The sequence below is a fragment of the Tupaia chinensis genome, unplaced genomic scaffold (genome assembly GCF_000334495.1).
Source record: "Tupaia chinensis unplaced genomic scaffold, TupChi_1.0 Scaffold140464_1, whole genome shotgun sequence".
In the NCBI taxonomy this organism is placed as follows: domain Eukaryota; kingdom Metazoa; phylum Chordata; class Mammalia; order Scandentia; family Tupaiidae; genus Tupaia; species Tupaia belangeri.
In genome coordinates this window covers 748,318-748,851 of record NW_006200341.1, presented here as the reverse complement: position 1 = coordinate 748,851, position 534 = coordinate 748,318, and positions in this window count along the sequence as shown.

The window sequence follows — 534 nt, the reverse complement described above, 5'->3', positions numbered from 1 at the left end:
TTACTTCATAAACAGAGTTATGGGACCAGCAGTTAGCGTAATGGCTATGCCGCTGGACTCCCATGTAGTCCCAGCTGCGGTTTGAGTCCCAGTCCCGGTGGTTTGAAACTCATGCCAGGTGTGTGTGCATGCCCAAGATCCCGAGAGGAGAATGGAGGAGAAGGGATTGTGGCAAGGCCATCCCCCCTGGGGGGCTGATTTCTCACTTTCTGTCTGTCTGTCTCTTGTCTGTCTGGCGAGCACACACGCCCTATAGCAAAAACCACTCCAAAGAAACAAACAAAAAACAGACTTATATGAGTTTCCCTTGCTTCAGCACATGAACAGGACAGAAATCAAACCATGGGCTGTTTTATTAATTTTAGGGTCTCTCTGAAGTTGCAAACTGGTTATTTTTATTTTTATTTTATGGAGACATTTTTGCTATAGGGTGTGTGCACTTGCCAGAAAGACAGAGAGAGAGACAGAGAGATGGAAAGTGAGAAATCACCCCCCGGGGGGATGGCCACACCGCAATCTCTTCTCCTCCGTTCT